The sequence below is a fragment of the Protopterus annectens genome, chromosome 10.part0, assembly GCF_019279795.1.
Source record: "Protopterus annectens isolate FY-2018-M chromosome 10.part0, PAN1.0, whole genome shotgun sequence".
NCBI lineage: Eukaryota > Metazoa > Chordata > Ceratodontiformes > Protopteridae > Protopterus > Protopterus annectens.
In genome coordinates this window covers 416,846,170-416,854,484 of record NC_056744.1, presented here as the reverse complement: position 1 = coordinate 416,854,484, position 8,315 = coordinate 416,846,170, and the positions used below count along the sequence as shown (strand labels likewise).

Here is an 8,315-nt window from a genome sequence, read left to right as displayed (position 1 = left end):
GTTTTGCTGGTGATGATGTTTAGTCCTCTGGGGTGTTCATTTGTCTTTCATGTAGGCATGTTGATAGTCTTTGGAGGGGGGTCTGCCAGATTCCTGGTGTGAATTGGGATGTTTGGGTACATGATGTCTTAGTAGAATTTCTTGCTGTCTGGCCTGCAGATGTTTAATATACAGTGGATGAATTCTGTGGTGTTGAGCCCACATACTTTTTTTGCATGTAATCTGATCTGACATTCGAGTTCCTTTTTCTCCAGTTTATCACTGGCACCTACCACAAGACAAGTTACCAAGGCTTTAATAGAGTTCTCCTTTTCACCATAATTTGGTAGCTGTGTAATTACTTGCCACTACAAGACTGGGTAGTACCCTTCTGAGTTTTAAAAAGGGTTACAATCCAGCACAGTTATAAATGTATGGGAGCAAGACATTGAAAGAAAATGAAAGACAAGCTGAATTGTAGTATGTTGCATTGCAAGATGTATTGACTGAAAATTAATGCAAGAATGATTATGTATTTTTTGAAGAAAAGCAACATCTTTTTACTAAAAATAAAGTTCCCCTGGCCAAATGGTACCCTACTGCCAGCATCACTGGCCTGTGCTGCACATGTGCGAATGCTAAGTACCACAAGTACAAAGTAATACTCACTGCACATGTGCGAATGGTAAGTACCACAAGTACAAAGAAGTAATACTCACTGCACATGTGCGAATGGTAAGTACCACAAGTACAAAGAAGTAATACTCACTGCACATGTGCGAATGGTAAGTACCATAGGTACGTAGAAGTAATCCACACAGTGTTTAACACGTTTCTAATAAAACCAAAAAAAAAAAAAGCTTGTTTTGTTAGAGATTCTGTTCAGCACAGAAGCTAACTAAAGTGAGTTAGCAGTGCATAATATACCAAAACTTTAAAATAAAAGTGTTTAATTGCAGTACAGTAAGTGGCTGGCAGTGGATTCTTTGGGACTGTGGACCCTTGGAAGCTGCCCAAATTGTCACTATTATAATCTGCTATGGTGTGACATGGGAGATAAACCTTTAGATGAAGTATATTGCTAGCACTCACAATTAGGGGCAAGTGGAGGAAGAAGTTAAGCGTGTTGATAATGGGCATAACCTGAGACTGAACAGGTGAAGTAGTGATGTAATTGATGAACGTGCTCCTCCTGCAGAGCAATCCCCCAGGAACCTCAGTGAAGAATCTCAATACATGGGCAGCACAGTGATGCAGCATTTAGTGTTGTTGCCTCACAGCAATAGGTTCTCTGGTTCGATTCTTGGCTGGGAATGCCTTCTATGCTGAGTTTGCATGTCCTCCCTGCGTTTGCATGGGTTTCCTCTGGGTGCTCCAGTTTCCTCCCACATTCCAAAGACATGTGTCTGGACCATTTCTCCCTGGATCTCTGCTGAAAATGGGCTCTATCCCAGTCGGACTTTCCCAGTAACCAAATGTTAAATAAATAAATAACTGGATGAAGATTGTTTAAACAATCACTGTGTTGACCAGTGGATGTGTAGCTGTTGTCTACTCATCTTACCAGCTAACATTGATTAATCAGCCTTCTTAAATGATAAGCCTTAGCTAATTATAACATTATTCCATGTCTCTTGTGGATTACCCTGGAATTTATTCATTTCTGGAAAGGTTTGCTCATAAGAGGACAGCATGACTGACCAAAATTCAAAGACAAAGTGGATAAAAGAGTAACACATACCTAGTCATGATATATTGCATATATGCCATGGCTGGTGCTTTGTTATTTTCTTTTTTCTTTGTGTTTTTAATTGTTATTCTCTAACTATTTGTGTAATAAAATAGTTCCTGGAATTATTGCTCTAAATAAATAAATCATAGCCTTAAGACTATAACAACAGTAACTAAACCAGTCCTTTACTTATACACTTTTCAGTACTTGGCAATACCTTTTCAGTAGCTGGCAGTTAGCACAGAGGAATGCAGTGATGGGCTGTTACTGAGCTAGTTCTTGAGGTATAGTGATCGATTCATTCAGCCTTCATTTCCTAATGTGTGGCCTTGAGCAGCTTACTTAACCAGACAGTGCTTTGACGCACTCAGGAAATTGAGCTAGGTTCCTCAATATTCTTCTGGACTCTGCATGCCTAGTAACTACCTATGAACCTATGAAACTTGACAACTATTGAGCAATTTTTCTTAATGGGGCTTTCTCATGTGCTACGAATCCCTTATGTTACATTCCTTGATGACTTCTTATTTTAAGAAGTTTGACTCCATATTGTCGTCTGCCCCACCTCTCCAGAACTTCTACTATGGGGTAGTAGGTCATCTGCTCTTTACAAGCCTGGGCATCCTTGTCAGTTTGGTTGATGACCACCCTGACATATCTTTGTTTCCTGATTTCTAGTGGATGGATGCTCACTGGGGAGTCACTATTCTTCACTTGTTTGGACTTTTCAAGATGAGGTACGGGGTGGGATGAAAACTATGTTCTGTGGGTATGCAATGAGCATGGAGTGAGTCTTCATGGACAGTATTCAACTGCCTCCTAGCAGCAGTAGCTGGCTTGGAGAGTGGTATTGCCTTGTACTCCAACTACATTTTTCCATAATGTCCAATCTTACTTTTAACCATCTCCTAGAATTAACTAAACTGACATATTCATTACCTGCAATAGCAAGAGGCCACCTGCCGATTTATAATTCTTGAGAGTAAAAGCCAGACACCAGGAGTAGTGCTATCATCAATGATGTGGACCAGAGATTTGTACTTTGAGTCTATAACTTCCTTGCTGCAGCTGTGACATCTGTGAATGCATGCATGGATAGACAAGTGCACAATTCCATATATGCCATCTATTATTCCATTGCTAAGCACTGCATAGCCAGTCATAAAGGTCACTGTCTTACCATTCTCCTGAGGTGGTTGTACCATTGGCAACTTTACTTCATCATTCCCAGCTCACCTTCCCTCCCACCCAAAATACTAATCAAACTACATTACTCATTCTTGGAGAGGGCTCCTGGACTTGCTTCAAAGATCTGCCCTGGTCAGGTACTTGTTCTTTCTGTGAATCTGTGGCTAGCCTGCTCAGCCCTCTCCACCTCTGCACCTCCTTGTTGGGAAGGTAACTTCTGAAGAGGTCCTTCTCTGATTAAAGTATAAATTGGGTCACTCAGGTGACTTATCTAGTTTTTTTCACAGAAAGAGCTTGTTCTGTTTCCTGCTGGCGTAGTTGTACACGTGTGTGTGTGTGTGTGTGTGTGTGTGTGTGTGTGTGTGTGTGTGTGTGTGTGTGTGTGTGTGTGTGTGTAGGAGGGGGTTCATACCCCTCCTCAGGTGGTTCCTCTTCCTAGCTGTTCCACTTCCAAAGCTTTAGGGATATAACTTTATGTGTTTTAGCATCATGCAGCTCTGTAAAAGTAAGGGAAGAATTGTGTTTGCCCTTGACTGGGACTCCACTGGGGGCTTAATCAAAGTGGATCCATCAGTTATTGAGCCCTGCTTTACTGAATCACATCTGACTCTGTCTGTGATCTGGTAGGAAGAGCTGAAAATGTCTTGAAAGCTTCTACATAGGGACGCCTAGAACTTGGAATCTGCTTGGTCTTCTAGCTGTGGGCTTTCAGGGTTCTGAACATCTTTTACTGAGTCTTATGTCCACTTGGGGGATTGGAAATAGATCCTGCCCTGGGTATTTGCGGGGAACAGGATGGGATCTAAGACCTGAGTTATTATCAGAACCCACTTCATGGGCTGCCCTCTGTTTTTGTGGAATGTCCCCCAGGAATCTTGAAACTCTGGTGTGATTGGCATGACAATCAGTGATACAATGCTGTTCCTATGTTAAAGGAGTCCAATCAGTGGGAGTGATAGCCTTCCTCTCTAATATCTCAGTGCTCTGGGAGCTTAAAAAAGGTAAGTTCCTTCTCTCCTATGGGCAGGAATTAACCCTCTGCCTCATTACCACTTCTACTGAGAATATGGTCCTGTCCATCGTCAAGCCTTTCTTTACCAAGTTCTCTGTGGAGCTCAGGAAGGGATGCTCCACATTTATAACTGAGCTGTATTTTGAGGTTTTCAGACAGAAACAGTGAATCCTGTGCTGGACTAGTAGATCCTACTGACAGACCAGTGGAGTGCTGGGATTCTGCTATGGTGGTGATGGATTCGATGCTTGACATCACTAGGTTTTATTTGTGCTTGCCTTGGCCAGGCTTTTCATTTATTTTATTTATTTGAATTTGTTTACTGGAAAAGTCCAACTAGACTGAAGCCTCATTTCATTGGAGCTCTTGGGGAAAAACTCCAATAAATGTACACAATATAACAAACTCCAGAAAATACAAAAATTATGACATTTAACATCTTGGAAGTATGGTAACAGTATAAATCAAAGATATAGAAAGTACAAAATTCACAAAACAAATAATAAGGTATATGCAATAATATTTAGACCATATAAAGGTCTAGGCCACAGTGAGAAAATGTTGAATTATATATACAAAAGCAGGGAAAGGTAGGTCATAGATGAAAATGCAAAATAGTCTGGGGCCTAAGATGGATCAAGTGGATTCCCACTGGGATTAGGAGAAACGTGGACATGGCACAAAGCCATTTAACACTTTTTGTCTTGTTAGACAGCTAAGATTTGAAATAGGAACAACAGGAGAAGGAGAGACCTAGTTGTGAAAGTTTATGAATGAATTTATGATGAGAAACAGTATTAAATGCTTCAGCTATATCGAAAATATGGTTGACATTAAGTTGTTACTATTTTTAAGAAGGTGAGGATGATAGTAGAGCAGAATCTGTGCTATGAGGGGGGTGACAACCATGTTCATATGCAGGAAGAATTCAAATGAAGTAATGTGGCATGCATACATTTTTCCAGGATCTTGGAAGGTGGTAAAATGATAATATTAGGTCCAAAATGATTTAGATTTGTTCAACTTCCACCCTTATGGAGTGGCAGTATATAGGATTGTTTCTATGGTTTAATTTCCCCAAATCTTGTGGGTTTCTAATATCATAATAAGAATGGACCCCATTCTTAAGTCAGGGTATAATTAAAATTCATGAAATTAGCATTGTTTCAGTTTCTGATGTTAGACAATAGTGCTCTCTGTAGCACCCACAATGCTTTGCCCAGAACGATCTCCTTCTTCAATTCATATGGAGTTGCGTGTATTGGCAGCATATCTAATTATAACTATACATTATTTTTTATTAGTTCCATTGCTCCTACTACTAATGAAACTGCTTGGGCATCCTTCTTCCACATTACTCTCATTTCTGCCTGCAAATCTTGCTATTTTATGACTTTGTGTCTCTCTGTATGTGAGACACTGCAATCACTAGACATTGCAATTTCTTTGATCAATGCTATTTTTGCCTTTTTTCATGGACTACTATATCTAGTTTTCTTGCATCTAGTTTTTGAATTGTTGGTAATACATGATCCCATGTTATATACACTTCATTGTTCTCTATAATGCTTTGTGGTTCATGTTTCCAATGCTTGTCAGCTACTTCTACATTGTAGCATTTGCACAATCCCCAGTGCAACAATCTTGCCACATTATCGTGCCTTTCAGTATACAGACCCTCTGCCATGAGTGTATCACACCCAGTAACAAGTTGTGCGACTGTTTCTAATTTATTTTTTACAAAGCCTACATTTGTCTGTTTCTCTTACATGTTCAATGGACTTGCAAACAAACATGTACATAGTCCATGATCCCAGACGCCATTATTAACTTGTTATCCTTTGGTTTCAACTCACCCGTCCTTAACTATTCTTGCATTAGTTCTTGATCAATATGAGGTTATTCCAGGAGTTTTCTGTACTTGCAACTACATTTAAGTCTTTTCCACATTCTTGCCTTCTGCTTGGAGCCTTCTCATCTTCTTTCTTTTTTTTTGTTAGCACATTCATTTGCTTCCCGATTTTGGTCTACTTTGGCTTGATTTCCATCATACTTGACAACAATATGCTTCTGATAAACTAAGTAAGGAAGTCATCTTAGATCTAGTCTCTGTGGACCCCACCTTTTTACCTCTGAATGGTGTTATGCCCTCTTGAACTCTCTCTTCAAAGTTCTTTTCAACTTTCCCTTATGGTACTTGTCTGCTATCGGTATTGTGTCAGTGTTTAGCCTTAGATGGAGTTTATCACCGGCTTTGGGCTGCATTCAGAAACAACCCAACTCCAGGAAGACCTGATCCCGACGCACTGGTGGCTGCCACTGGTCTCACACTGCCCACAGACTGAGCCTTGATCACAAGGACTTGGCCCCCTGGGTGGCACTGGGGAGATGGACTTCTGTATGCCACATTTCCCTGTGCCCGTTGCCCAGGCAGGGATTTGGGCACTGGGCCCTTCCCTTTTCACTCGCCATTACTGAGGGAATCCTGGTTAGTTTCTTTTCCTCTGCTTAGTAATATGCTTAAATTTGGTGGGTCACCACATCTGATCTGCGTTCGCATTCTGAGCATGGTCAGAGGAGGGCAGCAGGCCCACAGGGACAGAAGGATGGACATGCCACCCCTCCCCTGGCCCACGCTCCTGCTATTGCTGGACTCCAGGTGGTAGAAGAGGGCTGATGTGGCCCCAGCATGTGGGAACTGGGTGGGCAGACATCAGGCTGTTCCCCCATGGCGTGGCTTGGGGCAGCAGCAGAAACTCATCTCCTCTGTCTGCATCTCACCCTGGGGGGACAGGGGGGCTTGTGATGGGCTCCCTTGACTCCCCAGGCATGCCCTTACTGGGAGTGGGACACCCCCAGGGGTGATGGAAGGCACGATGACCCTCAGACAGGCGTAGCTCCAGGAGTAACCGAGAACTCCAAAGTGCATTCAAAATGTTGATGATCAATGTGTCCTGCAATTCACATTAGTTTTCACAGCTAGCTGCCTTCTTCATCAATGCACGAACTAAGTGATTCACTGCTCAGAGCTGTACAGTTCGCTTGTTGGTTGCTGGGGGCATTGCTGCCCATGCGGCATTGCACTGGGAGATGAGCATGCGAGGTTTCAGGGGTATCATTGTGGGTGCCCGAATTGGGGGTACTGGCCCCGCCCCATGGGATGGCAGGGAGTCCCATGGTGACCGGCACACAGCCGTAATGCTGACCTTCTGGGTCTTCAAACAGATGCCTTGCGGGGAGCAGGGTGTCCTCCTCAGGTACCCATGACTGCCGTCAAGTGGAGAGCATACCAGTGTATGCCCCCAGAGTGGCCCCACAAGGCCAGAGTGGGGGGTGTAGTGTCCCCTCACCAGGAAAGCACCCACCCCCTTCCATGTGAGGAGTTGGTCACCCCCGAGCCTCATGGCGGACTGCACCGCTGGGCCAGGCATCCCCTTTGCAGCCGTCCCCTCAGGGCAGCAGAGGAGCACCTGCACCCCCCCACTGCATGGATGGGACCCCCTCCCATGGCTGAAATGCTGACCTTTTGGGTCTTCAAACTTGCTCCCCGTGGGAAGCAGGGCATCCTCCTCAGGTACCCACAGCCACCATTGAGGATAGAGGACAGTGGTGTATGCCCCCCAGGGTGGTCCCACATGGCTGGAGGGGTGGGTGTAGCTTCCCCTCACTGGATGGCACCTTCCCCTTCCCACGTGAGGAGTTGGTCACCTCTGGGGTGCATGGCAGACTGCACCGCTGGGCTTGGTGCCCCCTCCACAGCCATCGTCTCAGGGTGGCAGAGGAGCACCTGCACCTCCTGCTGTGTGGATGGGACCCCCTCCCTCTTGCTACCAGGAGGTGAGGGGGGGATGGATGCCTCCACCTAGGTGGGTGCAGAGAGGCAGAGAAGGTTGGGGAGGTGGAGCGAGGGGAGGCGGTACCTGTGGATAGCGCAGTCCTGCATGCTCCATGTTAATGATCTTTCCACAGATTCACCTATGGAAACCTTGTTACAACTTTTACTTCTTCTAGATAGCCAAGTTTGATCATGTTCTTGGTGCACCATCGGGGCTGTGACCGACTCCAGTGGGACCAATCCAAGGACCTCACTAAACCATCCTATTGGTAGTAATGACAGATGGTGTGTACAGAGGCAGGGACTTAATCAATGTGAACTTATGACCTGCACTTACTGGAAATTCTTTGTTCGTGGGGGAATAATTGCAATCTCCAGTCCCTATCATGAATGGGGTTCAGAGGATTACCCGGACCTGTCAGCCAAAGGTAAACACATGTTGATCCATTCAGTGTAGCACGAGTGCAGCCCAGGATATCTAAGGGCATCACAGACCTGTTATTGCTCAATTTCATGTGGCTGAAAGCCACTTGCCCCTCTAAGATGATGGAGATGACCGCATGGGGTCA

At 44.3% G+C, this 8,315-nt stretch overlaps 1 pseudogene; it reads right to left on the bottom strand.

Annotated features, from left to right (window-relative positions):
- Window positions 1–6,788: 6,788 nt before the first annotated feature.
- Window positions 6,789–6,942, bottom strand: LOC122814544 (annotated as a pseudogene).
- Window positions 6,943–8,315: the final 1,373 nt, after the last annotated feature.